This window comes from Rattus rattus, chromosome 8 (assembly GCF_011064425.1).
Source record: "Rattus rattus isolate New Zealand chromosome 8, Rrattus_CSIRO_v1, whole genome shotgun sequence".
Taxonomy (NCBI): domain Eukaryota; kingdom Metazoa; phylum Chordata; class Mammalia; order Rodentia; family Muridae; genus Rattus; species Rattus rattus.
In genome coordinates this window covers 32,499,920-32,519,172 of record NC_046161.1, presented here as the reverse complement: position 1 = coordinate 32,519,172, position 19,253 = coordinate 32,499,920, and the positions used below count along the sequence as shown (strand labels likewise).

Below are 19,253 nucleotides of genomic sequence, written 5' to 3'. Positions count from 1 at the left end.
AAGATATTATGTAAATTTGGTTTTGTCATGGAATATCTTGGTTTCTCCATCTATGTTAATTGAGAGTTTTGCTGGATACAATAACTTGGGCTGGCATTTGTGTTCTCTTAGGGTCTGTATGACATCTGTCCAGGATTTTCTGTCTTTCATAGTCTCTGGTGAGAAGTCAGGTGTAATTCTGATAGGCCTGCCCTTATATATTACTTGACCTTTTTCCCTTACTGCTTTTAATAATCTTTCTTTGCATTTGGTGTTTTGACTATTATGTGACAGGAGGAGTTTCTTTTCTGGTCCAATCTATTTGGAGTTCTGTAGGCGTCTTGTATGTTTATGGGCATCTCTTTCTTTAGGTTAGGGAAGTTTTCTTCTATGATTTTGTTGAAGATATTTACTGGTCCTTTGAGCTGGGAGTCTTCACTCTATTCTATACCTATTATCCTTAGGTTTGATCTTCTCATTGAGTCCTGGATTTCCTGTATGTTTGGACCAGTAGCTTTTTCTGTTTTACATTATCTTTGACAGTTGTGTTGATGATTTCTATGGAATCTTCTGCTCCTGTGATTCTCTCTTCTATCTCTGATATTCTGTTGGTGATGTTTGTATCTACAGCTCCTTGTCTCTTCCTTTGGTTTTCTGTATCCAGTGTTGTCTCCCTTTGTGCTTTCTTTATTGCTTCTATTTCCATTTTTAATTCCTTCACCTGTTTGATTGTATTTTCCTGGAATTTGTTCAGGGATTTTTCTGATTCCTCTCTATTGGCTTCTACTTGTTTATTTATGTTTTCCTGCGTTTCTCTAAGGGAGTTCTTTATGTCTTTCTTGAAGTCCTCCATCATCATGATCAAATGTGATTTAAAATCAATATCTTGCTTTTCTGGTGTGTTTGGACATTCAGTGTTTGCTTTGGTGGTAGAATTGGGCTCTGAGGATGCCATGTAGTCTTGGTTTCTGTTGCTTGGGTTCCTGCACTTGCCTCTCACCGTCAGGTTGTCTCTGGTGTTACCTTGTTCTGCTATTTCAGACAGTGGCTAGACCGTCCTATTTGCCTGTGTGTCAGGAGTGCTGTAGACCAGTTTTCCTGTTTTCTTTCAGCCAGTTATGGGAATAGAGTGTTCTGCTTTCAGATGTGTGGCCTTTTCTGTCTACTGGTCTTCAGCTGTTCTTGTGGTCCTTTGTCCTGAGTACACCAGGCAGGTCACTTGGAGCAGAAAAGTTGGTCTTACCTCTTGTCCCGGGGCAGAAGTTGCTCCTGGGGGGCTGCTTTTGAGCTCTCCATGAGGGCGGCAACCAGAAGGGCCTGCCACGCCTTTTCACGGGGCTGCAGTGCACCGGGTCCCAGATGGCATTAGGTGTTTTCCTCTGTAGTCAGAAATGTGGGCAGAGTGTAGTATTTTCTGGCTTCCCAGGCCTCTCTGCCCCTCTGAAGGTTTATCTCTCTCTCCCACGGCAATTTGGGTGCAGGGAGCTGTTGACAGTATCCCTTCAGATCTGGGCAGTGTCTGGACTACAGGGCACCTGACGCTTGAGTGCCCCTATCTTCCTGGTCCCAGAGGCCCTATACAATTTCCTCTTGGGCCAGGGATGTGGGCAGGATGGATGGTATTGGTGGTCTCTCCTGCTTTGCAGTTTCAGGAGTTCCCACCTGTCTGGGCGGTGAGCTCTCTGTCCCATGGGGTTTGGGAGCAGGGAGCTTTGGGCCGAGATCCATTCTTAAGATTTTAATATAACTTTATGGTCAGCCAGTTCCTGGGAGAAGTTTCCTGTTTCTCAAGATTGTTCTTTTTAGATTTTAATCTAACTTTATGGTCAGCTAGTTCCTGGGAGAGAGTTACTGAATCGGCTGGTGTAATTACTCATTCTATGGTCAGCTGGTTCCTGAACATGCAGTTCCAGGGCCCTAACAGTTCCTTTCTTCTGCTCTAAACTTTTGTCTGGGAGGGGCAACCTTAAAACTTCTACCTTTTATAGGTAGTTAAGATACAGGAGATAAGTCTATAAAGAATCACTATCCACCTTTGTAGTTATGAGACAAGTCACAGGAGGAAATCTTTCACATCAAGATTAGCAGTAGTTTAGCATAAGATTAAGTGTAAAGTTAATGTAATGTTAAAAGTAATTTACAAGTAGTTGGATCATGTACCATAGTCCTCTGGAAGTAGAAGGTAACTGAAATTAGTAGTTTATTTACATGGGACTCCTTTATTAGGGACATAAACCTGGAACCATTCAAAAAATAAATAAAATAAAAAATCAGTTACAGTGTCTAAGGAATGAATCTGAGCAGAAGGTAACTAAGTGACAGTCCTTGCTTCTAAGTATCATAGATAAAACCTGTATGTTAGTTTTAAATATCAAAATAAAATTTAACTTGTAAATTTTAAGAACTGGTATTATTAACTTCAATGACAATATCTAAATAAAAGATAAAAGCAGTCAAGGATGTCAAATTTATAAGAAACAATTTTATGTGACAGACTGAATTTAAAAAAAAAAGTCCAAAGCTAACTCTTTACTCCTTCTGCTGAGAGACCATGGATAAACACATACTGACAGCAGTAAGCATATTGACATCACCCTATTTAAAAGATTGCATGTTTCAAGTCATGATTAGTAAGGCAGGATAGATAACCAAATAAAATGAGATTTAAAAATTATTGTGATGATTTGAACAATAATAGATCCTATGGGCTCATATATTTGAATTCTTTGTCACCAAGAATGGAACAATTTGAAAGTAGTAAAAAGGATTAAGAGGTATAGTATTGTTAGAATAACATGCCACTAGGGAATGGGCTGTGGAGTTACAAAACCCTACAAGCCCAGTCTGTCTGTCTCTCTGTCTCTTTGTCTTTCTCTCTGTCTCTGTCTCTGTCTCTGTCTAACTCTCTGTGTGTGTGTGTGTGTGTGTGTGTGTGTGTGTGTGTTTGCTTGCCTGCTTGCCTTTCTGCCTACCAATCAATATGTAAAACTCTCAGATACTATGAGTCACTATGCTTCCTACCATGACGATACTGGACTAGCATTGGAAGCTGTAAGCAAGTTCTCAAACACTTTTTTTTGCCAGTTGCTTTGGTCATAATGTCTCTTCACAGCAATAAAATAGTGATTAGACAATTGGCTTTTTAATTTCTTAGAAACATTTACTAGCTTCCCTGTCAAAGCTTGTATATTCTTTATAGACTTTAAGGCAAGAGTGTACATACTAGTCCTCAAGTTCTCCATGTAGAGACTAGATTATATTTTTAAAGCACCACAGGGATATGAGATTAGAGGAGTCTCCTTCAAGAGATTCTGATAAAATGTTTAGAGACCAAATTTGTTCACCTCCTGCTTATCTCCTCCAGAAGAGTCTAAAACTTAATATATCATTTCATAGAATTATTTGTTGATTCTATAGATACACAAAACCTAATATTCAGTTACTACTTGGATATTCTGAATAACTATCCAAAGCTCTGATTTTAATGACAGGGTATCTGACAGCATACTTTAATCAAGAAATATTAGATTGTGGACCCTGAAATCAACTTTTTGTTAAGAGGGAAAATTGAATGCCAAAATAAAGGCATGCCCAATTGAACTAGTGTGCAGGACTCATACCAGTTGGGTGGTACATTAGGCATTAGGTTCCTGTTGATAGCATCCTACACAGTGCAGTCATTTCAAGAAAATTGAGGAGAGAATGATTGTGGTTTGCCTTTCTATTGTTTGAAGCATTTAGGATGTAAGTGAAGACCCTGAGATCCTGTACTGGTTAAGAGAATCCATCCTCTTGTCATGTGAGATATGAAGAGACATTCATCTTCAGATGAAGAGGAAGGCTATTTGTTTTGTTTTGTTTGGTTTTTTTTTTTTCCTTTTCTTTTTTTTTTTGGTCTTTTATTTTGTTTTTGTGTTTTGTTTTGCTTTGCTTTGGTTTGCTTTTTGGTTTTTCATTTTAATTAATGGTTTGGCTAACATGACAGAGACATTCAGGCCTATGTAGCTGGAGCTGGAGACAGTAGACTTCTGTTGGGTTTTATTTTTCATGAACCCTTTTCCCTCAGTGAGGCTAAATGGATTGTGAGTGCTCCAGGGAAAGACTTGGGCCTGAATCTGATATATATATATATATATATCATAAATTTACCCATTTTACTCGAGAATGCAATTTTTATTATATATATATGTATATATATATTTGAATGCATGTATTTGTGTATGTGTAAATATATGTTATATGTATATATAGACATACACACATTTCATAACATACAGATAGATAGATATAGAGAGATAGCTATAGATAGATATAGATAGGTATATTCCTAGTTAGGATTATTTGACAGAGACCAAAGCAACTCAGGAAAGGGCTACTTTGTTGTTCCTTATAAAGAAGTCAGGACAGGAACTGAAAATATCAGAAGCCTGAGGCAGGAGCTGATACAAGCTAAGGAGAAGTGTTACCTGCTCTTTCCTTGTGGTATTTCTTTCCTTCTTGATTATTTTATTTATTTGCATTTCAAATGTTATCTCACTTCCTGCTCTCCCTTCAAATAACCCCTCCAATACCTCCTCTTTTGCCTCTAAGAGGGTCATCCTCAACCTACCCATTCCTGCCTCGACCCTCTAGCACCATCCTTTTTGCTGGGGCAACAAGCCTCCACAAGACCGAGTGTCTCCACGCCCATTGAGACTGGGTGAGGCAATCCTCTGTAGGTTAATTGTTTTCCTGCATCTGCTCTAGCACAGACTCTGCAAGCTTCTGGATTGGGGGAGCACAGTCTGATGTGCCAGTCACAGCCAGAGCTTGCTCTGGGGCACCAGGGCCCACAAGAAAGCCAGGGCAGTCAGATTCTCAGACTCTTGGGTATCTTTAGCTGAGATGGCTAAAGAGCTGAGAATGGGGGCTGGGGATTTAGCTCAGTGGTAGAGCGCTTGCCTAGGAAGCGCAAGGCCCTGGGTTCGATCCCCAGCTCGAAAAAAAAAAAAAAAAAAAAAAAGAGCTGAGAATGCTATGAGGGACCCAAGGGGCTGAATTTAGCCCCTGCCGGAGGGGAAAGAATTGGGAACATGCTTTGACTGGTCCCACAGGGAGAGTCTTTTGAGGGTAGGCTGTGGCAGGCTTGGGCTTGGTGGCAGCTCTGTAGGCAAAGGGCTTCTCGATGGCTCCCTAAGGTGGATCCCATGAAAAGAGGCTGGCTGTGGTTTCAAGGTATTTATTGTCATGGCAGAACGTGGATGAGTAAAACTGTACCCCCCACTTCTCAGAGGGGCCTAAGATTAAATACCTTTTGCAGGGAGGAGTGTCTGGAAAGGGAAGCTTCATTGGCTAAGCCTCCAGGTCTTTGGACACCACATTATAATGAAGATCTGTCTCGAGCCTTTGTGACCTGTGGTTCTCTACCTGTGAGAGGCTTGGGGCCTTGCTCTTATATGGCTGATGATCACAAATATATGGAGGGCTGCAGGCCAGTGACTGACTTCGTTTCCTGGGAGCTTAGGGAAAGACCTACTGTCTCTTTCAGTGTCACTGGGGTTCGAACTTCAGCTCAACCAGCAACCAGGATGTCTTTCACTGACCCATAATCCTCTGCTACATATGTAACAGGAGCCATGGACCCAATCATGCATATACTTTGGTTGGTGGTTGAGTTGAAATTGTTTTTTCTGTGGGTTTACAATCCCTTTCACTTCCTTCAGACTTTCTATATCTCTTTAATTGGGGTTCCCTGATTCAGTCCAATGGTTGACTGTGGGTATATGTATCTGTCCCAATAAGGTGCTTGCAGAACCTTTCAAAGGACTTCTCTCTATTCTGCTCCTGTCTGCAAGCAGTTCTTGGCATCAGCAATAGTGTCTCAGGGCTTGGTGTCTGTGGATTCAGCCTACCTTCTTATTAAATCCTATAGGTTGATGTCATTATGCAGGTGAAGGCACACAAATTAGGTAAAGGCCATGGTTGGACAGTAAAAAAAAAATAAGGTGGGGACAAAGCTTTTGTAAGGCAGGAGAGAAGGAGAAGAAAAAGAATGAAGGTTAACCCAGATCCAGGTGGTCTTGAATTGTCAAGGTATCTAGGTAGGATTTCGTTAGGCAAATTTATCTTATCTAGGTGGGTGATTGATTTGCTTATCAATTGGTTGTAAGTTTTATTAGGTGGATGTATTCAGGATTGAGAATTTAATATATAAATCTCATTGTTGAGTTACAGTTTATTAACTCTTGATTTTACTGTGTAGTTGAGAGTTTATATTTTAACTACCAGGGGGAGAATGCTGGGAGTGTGGGCAGAGTCGATGGCAGGACCCTAAATAGGCAAGCTGGTCCTGGAATTCTAGAGCCCAGATATTACTGGGTAGCTTGAACTAGAGAGTTCAAGGCTAGCACAGAGGCACCAGGAGAGATACTAATCTGAAATAAATTAGCACTAGTTCCATGGCCCCTAAGAACTAGAACTAGAGACCAGGAGGGTCCCAGCTGGAAACCGGTTCTGCTGCTTTTTATTTTTAAGACAACAGAAAACAAGACCAGCAGCTAAGGGATAGCCATGCCCACCCACAACAATCTGGATCCACTCCTAGCCTTCACTGACACAGATTTGCTTCCAGCCTAAACTTTCTTAAGTGCATTTCCTTAATCGAGGTTCTCTCTACTCAGATGACTTCAGCTTGGTCAAGGATACTTGTTTAGGGTTGGGGATTTAGCTCTGGTAGAGCGCTTGCCTAGCAAGCACAAGGCCCTGGGTTCGGTCCCCAGCTCCGAAAAAAGAAAAAGAAAAAAAAAAAAAAGGATACTTGTTTATCCTGAATGGAGTTTCCCATAGGAAAACTGAGGAATTTTAGGCATTTGAGTAAAATTTGAGTAATTTGGGCAGCTTAGCATCTGTATTTATTCACAGTCTCGGGACAAAAAGAGGTGTGCTATTCAAAAAATACTCAATTCAGTAGAGATCTCAAGACTAGGATGGACCTCTAGTAGATTTACTGAGTCATATAGTAAAAAGCTTCATGGCAGATCTGAATCATAAAAGCCACCAATTACATTCTTTTTAAATATTATTTATTTATTTTCTTATTTATTTTTACATTCCAGATTTTATTCCCCTCCTGGTCCATTCTCTTGGCAGTTCCACCTTCCATACTTCCCTCCACATCACCTCCACTCCACCCCACCCCCATGTCTCCACAAGGATGTCCCTATCCACCTAACCCACCAGACCTCTAAACTTCCTGGGGCTTCCTGTCTCTTGAACCTTAGGAGCATCTTCTCTGACTGAACCCAGACCTGTGAGTCCTCTGCTGTATATGTATTGGGAGGGCTCATCTCAACTGGTGTATGCTGCTTGGTTGGTGACCCAGTGTCTGAGTGAGTTGAGATTAATTGAGAATGCTGGTCCTCCTACATGGTTGTCCTCCTCCTCAGCTTCTTTCAGTTTTTCCCTAATTCAAGAACAGGGATCACCGGTTTCTATTCATTGGTTGGGTGCAAATATCTGTATCTGAGTCTTGCAGCTACTTGTTAGGTCTTTTGGAGGGCAGTCATGATAGGTCCATTTCTGTGAATACCCCATAGCCTCAGTAATGGTGTCAACTCTTGAGATCTCTCCTTGAGCTAGATCCCATTTTGAGAATGTTGCAGGAATTTTTCCCCTCAGGCTCTTCTCAATTCCCATATCTGCAGTATGGGAATACTTCAGAGAGGAAGAACTATGTGTTAGAGTTTTGACAGTGGAATAGCAACCCAATCCCTCACTTGATACCCTATCTTTCTGCTGGAGGTGGGTACAATAGGTCCCCTCTCCCCACTGTAGGGCATTTCATCTAGGTTCCCTACTTTGAGTCCTGAGAGTCTCTCATTTCTCAGGTCTCTGGTACATTCTAGAGGGTCCTCACCACCTCCTTCCTCATGAGGTTGCCTGTTTCTATTGTGTCTTCTGGCCCTCAGGGCTTCAATCGCTTTCCCTCACCCAATACCAGGTCATGTTCTCCTCCTCTCGCATCCAGTTTCCCTTTACCTCTCTAGTCCCTTCCTTCCTCCCCTCTTGTGGTTGCTTTCTCTTCCTTCCTCAGTGAGACTGAATCATCCTCACTTGTGCACTTCAGCTTGTTGACCATTCTGAGCTCTATGGACTGTATGATGGGTATTTTGTACTTTTGGGGTGGTAATATCCACTTATTAGTGAGAACATGCAATACATGTCCATTTCGGTCGGAGTTACCTCACTAAAGATGATATTTTCTAATTCTATCCATTTGCCTGCAAAACTCAGGATGTCCTTGTTCTTAATAGCTGAGTAGTATTACGTTGTGTAAATGAACCATATTTTCTGTATCCATTCTTAAGGTGTAAAACATTCAGGTAGAAAGTGAGAAAATATTGGTGTCTGAGTAGCAGAAGACACAGAAGCCAGGGTCTGTACCAGTTATTTGAAACTAGCTTTGGCAAGATTTTAAATGGTTTAGAATTCCTGGCAAAAAATATTACTGGAAACCAAAATATGGAAATAGAAAGTCATTGGAAAGATTGAAAATCTTAACACCAATTCACCACAGGGTGACGAAAAAAAAATACAAGATTGTCCCCACTCTATACCAAGCTAAAGGAGTAAGAGAGGTCACAGGGGCTGGATATAAGCACTTCTGCTCCTGAAATAATGTTACTAGTGATGTATATGAAAAAGGACCATACATAGAGACCCAAGTGTGGTGATTTCCCCGTGTATAAAATTTTACAACATATTTTCATTGAGATTCTTTACAAAGTACATCTGGTTTCTTTTACAAGAATGGTTACTGTGGACCTAGAGATAGTGTCCATATTTAGGGTCTATGGAGGCTTAACTGAGGTGAACAACTCTTTGGGTGTCACCATTAGCCTGCCCCTAACATAACCCAGAAGTCACTTAGGTTGTTGAAAATCACAATTGATATCATGCATAAAAAATGGGTTTATGATCTAATAGCAGTGCTCAAGATTTAGAGGAAAGAGATAAAAAAATATAAATACTGAGAGATTGTAGCAAAGCCTATCTCATTAGATAATAAAGGATCACCAGGATGTAAAACTACATCATTTCTTGAATTTCAGAAAGAATAGCAATGAACCTCATAGTTCCGAAGTGGTAAGCTATGCATTTAGCTTCTTGGCTTCTCCAGTGCTTATCTCTGTGCACAAGTCCTTTTTTTGCCTTCTAAACCAAAGATGTAGAGGATTTGTTCATCCCTGTTGCTGTGAAAAATACTTGAATGCTAATGGGTGTGGACACTGAGTATGTTGTAATTCATGGTGCCCTAAAAAGTTATAGGGTGCATAGGCAGTAGTAGATAAATACAGAGTGAGGGAACGAGGGAAGGGGGATGACAGGGGGAGCAGGAGGACATGATCTGGTATTGGGTGGGGGAAAAGGACTGAAGTCCAGAGAGCCAGCATAAAGAATGGAAACAGGCAACCTCTCAGGAGAAGAGGTTGGGAAGACCCTCTAGAATCTACCAGAGACCTGGGAGGTGAGGGAGTCGCAGGACTCAAAGGGAAGGACTCTAAATGAAATGCCCTACAGTGGGGGTAGGGAACTTGTAGAGCACAGCTCCAGCTGAAAGACAGGGCCTCAAGAGAGTGATGGGGTTGCTATTCCACGTTCAAAACTTAGACTCATAATTCTTCCTGTCTGAAAGAACTGCAGGGTTGGAAATGGAGAAGAGCCTGAGGAAAATAAGGTCCAGGGACAGGCTCAAAAGGGAATCCAGCTCAAGGTGGGGAGGGGAGACTTGTCACCATTTCTAAGTCTATGGAGAGCTCACAAAATGAGACCTATCATGACTGCCCTCCGAAAGACCCGAAAAGCTGCTGAAAGAGTCAGATGCTGATATTGCGCCCAACCAATGGACAGAAGCTGCTGACCCCTGTGGTTGAATTAGGGAAAAGCTGGAGGAAGCTGATGAGGACGCCAACCATGTAAGAGAACCAGCAGTGTCTATTAACCTGGACCCCTGAGATCTCTCAGGCACTGGATCACCAACTAAGCAGCATTCACCAGCTGATATGAGGACTCCAAAACATACACAGCAGAGGACTCCCAGGTATGGGTTCAGTCAGAGAAGATGCATCAAACCCTCAGGAGACTAGAGATACCAGGAAGTTTAGAGGTCTGACTGGGTAGGTGGGGTGGGGACATCCTAGGAGAGATTGGGGGTGGTGGTGGCAGGAGGAGGTATGGGATGTGGAACAGTAGGAGGGTTGACTGTTGGACTGAGAGGGGAATAAAATATTGAGTGTAAAAATTTTTAAAAAATTAAAAATTCAAACGCCAAAACCCCTTAAGTTTTCTCTGTGAATCCAGTTATACTCACAGTGTATAGTGTGAATTTCTCCCCCCTGTAGGAGAAGCTTTGGAGGCTTAGCACCATGCTCTACATTTCACTTCCAATTAGGAAGTCTGATGGCAAGGAAAAGGAACAGTTATTTACCTTATATAGGTCTATACATATCAAGAGTTATTACAATTTCTGAGCCATGATAAAATTATGAAAACTATCAAATCATAGAAATTTAGAAGTTTTTTTTAATATATATATAGTTCAACCACTCTGAAGGTCTCAGTACGGAGAAACCAGATGAGCTATAAAAAATGTTGTAGATGCCAGAGACTTAAAGAAAAATAATGTACCACTTCCATTCTTGTCATAGTAAACAAATGGGACACAGTACCTTTGAAAGGAAAACTGATGAAACTTATGGGATCAGTTTCTTCTTATTGGATTATGATAATATTATCTCTAATACTCTATTAGCTTCTGACTACAAAGAAAAAATTATTCACCTGGCATAGTAGGCACTGGACTGTCAGCACACTCATACAGGGTTACATTTACAGTCCCATTCTTTGTCCTGAAGACAAAGGATTCTCAATTTTCATGTACACTTACTGTGAAGGATAGGGTTACATAGATGATATAAACACTAGCCTTTAAGGATTTTATGTTTTTTTTTAAAAAGTAACTAAAATCCCCCAACTTCATCTAAAGGAGTGAGACCGGAAAAGTAATTCTAGCATGTGACAAAGGCAAGTCACAGTTGTAAAACTTGGTGGCATATTATGTCAAATAAGAAATATCATGCAAGGGTATTTAGAAACTCCTACCACAGCTCGTACATGTAAATGTAAACCAGCTGTGAATGATCCCCAGGACCCTAGGATATATGCAAATTTTCACACTCCACTTTTCATCAGTAGCCTAGCCTTTCCTTTATATATGAGTTAGGGCTTCTCTTGCCATGATAAAACATCTAGTCAAAACAACTTGGATAAGAAAAGTTCTATATATTACTACAATTCTCAAATCATTCTTCATGTGAAAAAGTCAGCGCAGGGAATTAAATGGGAACCTGGAGGCAAAGAAGTTAGAAAGTCGTGCGGTTCACTGGCTTGTGCAGCCTGGTTTCCTATAGAGCTCATAAAGTTCTATAAATTTTTGGTATGTGAATGTCATGAATAATGATATCAAATGCAAATTAGTATTTTAAATATATATATATATGTGTGTATGATACACATATATGTATATAGCATATATCACAAACACACACACACACCTACATACACACACATACATAAATATGAGTGTGTGTGTATGTAGGTGTAGGTGTGACTGTGTGTTATATGAGTGTGTGTGTGTATGTGTATGTGTGTGTGTGTGTGTGTGTGTGTGTGATTGACTCCATGTTCCTGAATACATGAACATGAAATAATAACTTGTGGACTGAGCTAACAGTATCATAGATAATAGGACTTCAAGAGACTTGATCTTTAACAATCTATAAGGAGTTGGGTTGTAGTAAAAGGGCTGATTTATAAATGGCCATGTGAGAAAGGAGAACTGCCAGGATCTTGTTGGCAACTACAAGGACAACAGATTAAGAAGAAAATATAGAATAGAGTTTAATAGGAAATCAGAGTGCCTGACACTTACCATATAGTAATCCACAAACAATTGAGTTTTCCTAGACGTTCAGAAAAACTTTCCCTTACAAAAATATGGGCTATTTGCTATTAGGTACAATTGTAGGATGATCACTGGTTTAATATGAAGTCTGGCAAAGAACATATATTTCTCTGAATGTTCTCCTGTCTTGAGGTTTGCACTGCCTGAGACTGCCTGAGAAATCAATCCAGTGTGTTTAAATGCAACTTAGTTCAAGTTTTCATTATATGGCAGTGGATCTCCATACTGGTTTGGACATAATAACTCTACCAAATTCTTACTCTTGAGAAAATGATGTGTGCAAGGATCAAAGTTGCATATTTTCTATGCAAAGGAAAATAGATGGGACACTTCACACAATGCTTAGCTTAATTAAGAGAAATGTCACAAAGGTAGGGTGAAAATAAAATGTGTCATAATAATTAATACAGTTTCATGTCGCCAGATTGGATATCATCATATTTCTTCATCTTAGTCTTCTGAGCTATTTTAGGTAAAAGATTGTGGATTTGTACTGTGTATGATGGAGTTCTACTCTATTTTATTGTGCAAACTGATGTTTTCTGTCATAGTGCCTACAGAAATGTTACTGAAATGTTAGCTATTTCTAGAAGTTGCTAACCCATAACTGGTATTATTCCAAATATTGGAATAATATTCCAATTATTCCAAAACAATGGGATATTATACAGTTTTGTCTATATTCTTCATGGATGGATTTTTAAATATGTAAATGAGTAAGTTAACTAATAGATTTTTATGGTATATCAGACTTTCTGTAAAGCCCAGAGACTCAAATAATGAAAGGAAGATACAGTTACATTAGTGTTCTTGCACAGGAAAAAGCAGACCACAGAACATGTAATTAATGTTATAAAACCATTCTGTAAAATCCTAGAAGTTGAAGTTTGTATATGTATATGTGTTGTGTTTGTAATGTTCCAAAAGAAGTCAGAGAAAGGAGACTGGAGAAATGTGTTCAGTAGATAGGGGTTGAGGAAATATAACACAAAATTCACAGCTGTGTCCACTTTAGTTTATCAGGTTTCCAGCAGGGTGCACATAGAGCTTTTGAAAAACTAGTCATCAGTTACAATGGCAGTTTCCTCAAAGAGAATTTGATTGATCAAATCTACAATTTTGACATGGAATTTCCTTTGCTCTCTGTGTAGTAGACAATCATTTTTCAGTATAAATCTGATCAAGACTTTCCTAGTAAACATCTATTTCCTAATAAAGGTGAATTGTTTTCCAAGACTAACACAGTTAGGACTACTTCAACAGTTACACTTTCTCATATGTTCTATGCTTCCATTCACATAATCATTCACAAATATAATCTTTTATTTTTAGTAATAAGACTAACAAGTACATGTTTTTTTTTAAAGATTTGGAATACCTTTTTGAAAAATCTAATACATTAAGTAAGATTGACTACTAAATCAGTTAAGCTTTTTTATCTATAAACTTTTCTCCATTCAATGTTTGTCAACAATGTTTATGCTTCTAGAATTAATTTTACAATAAAGATTTTTAAACAAATGTATTTATATCATTGCAGAAGTTCTTGAAAATGAAACAGACTATTGTGAGGGCTGTCAAATGATATATTAGTGATCTAACTCCATCACAGGTAAACACACCCCTCCACTGTCTACAAAGGCTCCCAACACCACAAACATTACTTTGTTACTGAAAATATTTATTACTCCACAAATAAAACTATTTTCCAACAGCTATTGTACATTACAAAAAAGAAGAACTATCTCTCCTGTAGTTCAGGTCTTTTATACAAGTAGAGATCATTGAGTAAAAACAAGCATGTTGATAGTAGTGAGACTGAATGTGAGACAAGTGATTACTTTGGACAGCAATCCCAGAGTTAAATCTGCATGTGAATTAAGCAACAGAGACAGCAAAAGACCTAGGTTCAATACCTATATTAGTGCATACTAGATAAACAAGTGTAAATGTTACTGCAATTATCTTAGGAAATATTTTAATTGTAAAGAAGTGTCATAAGAGGAATCTTCAGCTCAATCATTGTTTGGATGCTTTCTCTGGGCAGGGGGTGGTTTCTAATTTCCAATTTGAAATACATCACCCTGATTTTGCCTATTCACCAAATATGTCCTTCAAATCCATGTTGCTCTCAAGTTCAAACAATGTATCCTAATGGGAATCGCACATGAAAGCAAGAAAAATGGATAATGTAATTCTATCAAGATTCCCTTACCCTCTGTGCATAATCTTTGTTTCCTAGTAAGAAATGTAAGCCAATATCATATCACATTAAAATGTTATTTTATGCATTAGCACATGTATACTATGCATTCCATAAACTCTCACTCCTAATATTTCTATCACCCCAACTCACCTTCCCACACAACAACAACCTTCTCGTATTTATGTCTACTCACATTGTCTGGTAACTCACAGAAATTAACCAAGGAAATCTATATGACTCTCAGGTGAGAGCTAATCACTAAAGCCCTTTGGGATCAATAGTATCAATAAAATTAAAGACAGAAATTTCTCATGTCCCAGCCTCTATCAATAGCCAATAATTAAGAGTAAAAGTACTGCTCTATAACCCTCTCTTGGTCTTGACTAATTATTTGGTTTATGTGGGCCCATTGAAGATGATGCAGTGGGCATGCGCAAGTCTAGAGGATCTCATTTTGTAGATGTTCACCCTGTCTTCTGACATATATGTGTGTGTATATATATATATATATATATATATATATATCCTGTCTGCTCATCCACAATGTTTTCTAAGCCATGGGGTTGTGGGGAGATATAATTTCTTATTTTAGGGTTTGCATCTTGTGCAACTATGAGTCTCTGCTTTTACCATTACCCATTTTAAGATAAAGCTTTTCTGATTAATGCTATGATCTGCTTTTATTTGTGTTTACACAAATGGGTATTCAGAATTTAGTATGCTATGGCTATGTGAGGTTAGATAACCATCAAAATTAGGCTCCGTGCACACACCTAATATCTTCCTAACCTGTGGTTATTAGTCAGGCTTTATTCAGGCTTACAGTACTTGGTGGGCATTGTTAGATATTCATTACAACAATCAAGCTACAGCTTGCTGTAAAGAGAAAAACTGAGAACTTCTATTTTTACATTATTTTTCTGAACATATTTCTTCTGGTTAATACACTTTCAATTACCGAAAGTTCTTAAATTGTTCTTTTCTTTTTGTTGTTCCACCCAAAAAGAGTCACAATATTTTTTCAAATATTTCTCAGAATTCTTTTGGTGTGTATTCACCATGACAGTTAATGTAAGCAAAGCTTATGAACGGTGGAGTGTAATCACAGTGATCGCATTCTGCAGAGCAATAAGTATTAATTTGTTGAAATTTTTCTATTAATTATTCTCTCCACTAAGAGTTTTTATTTATTGTTTATATATTTCTTTGACTTGGGCCCTGATTGCTTGGCATTTTCATAAGATTGTATCCCTTCAGCAAGAACTACAAGATATTTCAGATGCTGTTTGCACATGAAGTCATTTCATTACCATGTCCTCTGTCACCTATGCTGACACAATTGTCATAATATTTCCCAATAGATAGAACCATCAAAAAGTCCTCTGAAGAAAATACTGATGCAACAAAATCCCTCTACTGGATTTCTATATCATGTAAACCAAAGTAAGATGTTTCAATAGAGCAATTTTCAGATATAAAATTAAGAAAATATTGTAGACAGAAAGAGTGTTAGAATGGATGCAAGACATGAAAGAAAGAATACAATGTATTATTCTGGTACTTACTTACTTTCTTGGAACATGTAGTGTTTTAAAATTTTTAAAAAACTAAATTTGAGAATCATAATAAAATAAATATGTAATAATGATCTCTAATACTATTATCTATTATTGAAAAATACCAGACAGCTGACAAAAGAATAGTTAATCCAGGGTTGGGGATTTAGCTCAGTGGTAGAGCGCTTGCTAGGAAGCGAAAGGCCCTGGGTTCGATCCCAGCTCCGAAAAAAAGAACCAAAAAAAAAAAGAATATTTAATCCATATTATTTAGTACTACAATGAATTATATTCAGTTTGATAATGCAGCAATATGTTCATCTGGTAAATATTGAGATTTGATGGTGTCATGTCCTCACCAAGTAGAGGACAGACGACCAGAGTAGGCATATATGACACATGCTTATATTTGATTTCAAATGGCAACAATATATGTTCCAAATGGAATCTAGACAGACAAATTATTGTAAACAACAGTGAGAGTCATTCACTATTACCTAGGATCATGTCTATAATAACAGTGAACAAGTAAAATCAACTCTATCCTCTTCTAAAAAGAAGAAAAATAATTAAAGCAAACATTCTATCTAGGGTAAAGAAACAATAAACAGTACAAATAAAAAAGCTGCAAATAAATGACCTTTAATTTCTCTCTCCATGATAATAAAATCTTTCTAATAAGAAAGATCATAAAAACTTTACTAAAAAACAATTCTACAAACTAAAATAATATTTCAGTTTCTGATTAAAAGATTTTCTTGCTTAGAGTTTTTCTCAAGGCAAGTTTAACATCTTTGTTCCTCAAGCTATAAATTAAGGGATTCATCATGGAATTACAGAGGTATAAATAATAGAAGATGTCTTTACATTATTTATTGCTCCAGCTGAGTTGGGTTTGAGGGTAATTGCACCAGATCCAAAGAATAGAGAGACAGCAATTATGTAGGAACTACAGGTGCTAAAGGCCTTTGACATGCCCTCAGTGGACTTCATTTGGAATATGCTGGAAAGGATGAAGCCATAAGAGATAAAGATGACAGTTGGGGCACGATAATGTCTTTCCCTGTTACAATGAAAAATTGCTACCTTATTGACATAGGTGCTGGTGCAGGAGAGCTGCAGCAAAGGGAGGAGATCACAGAAGTAGTGGTTGATGGTGTCATCACAGAAGGTCAGTCTCAGGATGCATCCAGTATGGATCAGGGCACCAGAAAACCCCATTAAATGAAGGGCAAGCATAAGATAGGAACACCTTAGGAGACATGACTATGTTATACAAGAGTGGATTGCAGATTGCCACATAACGATCGTAGGCCATTGATGTGAGAATGTAACACTCCGAAATGACACAGAAACAGAATAAATATAACTGTGTCATACACCCAACATAAGAGATAAGATTTTTCGTTATCACAAAGTTCATCAGCATTTTTGGTGTAATTACAGAAGAGTAACAAAAGTCTATAAAGGATAAGTTAAAAAGGAAAAAATACATAGGGGTATGTAAGTGAGAATTCAACACAATAAGAATAATTAGAGCCAAATTCCCCAATGCAGTTATCATGTACATTACTAGAAAGACCACAAACAGGGGTATTTGGAGGTCAGTCTGGTCTGTTAATCCCAAGAGAATGAATTAGTAACCATAGAGCTTATTTACCAAAGCCATCTTTATAAGATATTTTGGGAAATATAAATGAATGGTGGATTAGTGATCATACAGTACTGACCACCATTGTGTTACAGAACTAAGAGCAGGGCTGACAACTTAGAACGGTTGTACTCGACAACCAGGGAAAGCTGAGTATGATGCACACAGCAGCATCGCTTTATCTTATCTCACTATTTCTTTTTGTTTTATTGTCTCCTGACAGAAATAGAAACAAGCAACTGGATTTTACAATCCATCCAGACTGGAGCTCTGGGTGACTTAGAACCATGAACACTGTTTCTAATTTAATACAAGAACCAGTATCTAGGAATGTTGAGCCTTCTGCCACAGTCACATTAGGCTCCATAATGTGAGAAGTGTGCATGTACAGTGAACTTACTAATTTAAACATTACAATACAAGTATCTACTGACTTAGAAAAGCATTTTGTTTGTTTGTCTTGGCCATCCATCTGAAATTTTTGAACCTTTAGGACCTTAGGAGATGAGAAGAAAATAGTACAACTTTGTTCTTGACTGTATCAGTATGAAGTCACTAAAACAAAGCACATTTTGAGACATATTACATGACTTGGACTCCATATGCAGACACACAGTTACATTCTAAAAGAGATAGTGATATCAGCTGATGCTCAGGAGGTAAAAAATTAGATAATTCTGATAAAAATTAAATAAAGCTCTATTATCTAATATGACTAGTCTCTAGACTGTTCAATATAATACTGAAAATTAGATATGCCACATTTCACATCCAGACTTTAACATGATGCATAATAAAAGAAAGTTCTCATTACATATGTATGCACACAAATGCTTTCTAACATTGAACAGAATATAGGACAATTAGCATCATTGAAAAATTACTTCAAAGTGAACAAAATGAGCATATATCAGTTAATAACATTAAAGTTATTTTACAATGAATTACAAGAAATTTTTATATATGTGTATATATACATATACATATATACATACATGTATACACATATATACATACACACACACGCACACACATATATTTACCTTTTAAGTTATCTCAATTTGTTTTAAATGCCAGGCAACTAATGTGACTGTTTCTAAACTTACTTTTTGTCATTTAATGCTGTCTTCCTTGTTAAACAGCTTTTGTCTTGGCAGTATTGTTTCATTTTATTCTACGAACTTAAAGTAGAACAACAAATGCTCTATTTGTACAAACTTTTCATATCTTACAGTAGTAAATCTTAATCCAGTAAAATATCCCTGGAAAATGAGGATCCTGTCTATTATCACACTAGAGAGGGAGAAAATAGACATTTCAAATAAGGTTAGTAATATAATACACATGACTATTTGCAAGGTAGAAACTCACTCAGTATTCCGAAGAACAGAACATAAATATAAAAACAGAATGAGGTGATAACACTTACATACTCTGCCATGATGGGTAATTCATATCTTGGGATTTGAGTTGTACAGATTTCTCTGTGGAGATTGTGCATATTCTGTGCTTGAGCCAATTCTGAACCTCATCTTCCAATCAGTTTTTTCCTCAGGGATAGCTTTTGTTTTGATGGTTTCCCCTATTGTTCAGAATTCTCCATTGATAATGGTATATACAATCCCCTAATTATTTGATGTAAATATAGTAGCACAATTCAGGTACTGTCTCTCATGACATATATCTCCAATCATTTTTTTTTTAAGTTTTGTCTTCTGGGAGTGGAACTATGTGCTGCATACATACCAGAAAAGTAGTCTACTACACAATGTATTTTGTTAGCCCTCAAAATCAGTATAATATGTTTTGGAATTTCTAAGATTTTGCACTTTCTACAAATTGCTTTTTAAATGTCCTGCT

At 37.9% G+C, this 19,253-nt stretch overlaps 1 pseudogene; it reads right to left on the bottom strand.

Moving 5' to 3' along the window:
* Nucleotides 1-16,487: 16,487 nt before the first annotated feature.
* LOC116907782 lies at nt 16,488-17,372 on the bottom strand (annotated as a pseudogene).
* Between the last annotated feature and the right edge of the window lie 1,881 nt (nt 17,373-19,253).